Source organism: Myotis davidii, unplaced genomic scaffold (genome assembly GCF_000327345.1).
Source record: "Myotis davidii unplaced genomic scaffold, ASM32734v1 scaffold69, whole genome shotgun sequence".
NCBI classification, from domain to species: domain Eukaryota; kingdom Metazoa; phylum Chordata; class Mammalia; order Chiroptera; family Vespertilionidae; genus Myotis; species Myotis davidii.
In genome coordinates, this window is record NW_006300363.1 from 340,506 (window position 1) to 340,891 (window position 386).

General features: G+C 69.9%; 1 protein-coding gene across 2 annotated transcripts in view; it reads left to right on the plus strand.

Annotated features, from left to right (window-relative positions):
- The window catches only part of JUP (junction plakoglobin), a 21,010-nt gene that overhangs the window by 287 nt on the left and 20,337 nt on the right, over positions 1-386 (plus strand). The gene's annotated exons all lie outside the window — the stretch shown is intronic.

The following is a 386-nucleotide window of genomic DNA, read 5'->3' on the forward strand; positions in this document are numbered from 1 at the left end:
GACCTTCGGGGACGTGAGGCCCGGGCCCAGTGCGCTCTCGGGCTCCGAGAGCCAGGGATCCAAGAAGGGCGGGAAGCGGTCAGGCAGGTGCCTCCGGCATGGTGCCTTCCCGGGACCCGCGAACTCGCCCGGCGCCGCGTCCCGGACTCTCGCCTGCCTCTTGCTGGGGAGACTTTGACCTGCTCCGCCTCCGCCCGGGGCTCCCGCTGGCCAGGAATTCACTGTTTGGGAAACTTGCTGCCGCTGGTCTCGCTGGGCCACCCACACCCCACCTCGCGCGTCATCCTGGCTTTCCCTGCCTCCCGACTCCCTCAGGCCTGGGTGGGGCCCTATTGTCTGCGCCCTGCTTGCCCAATGGTGGGGGCCGAGCGCGCATTTTCCCAGCG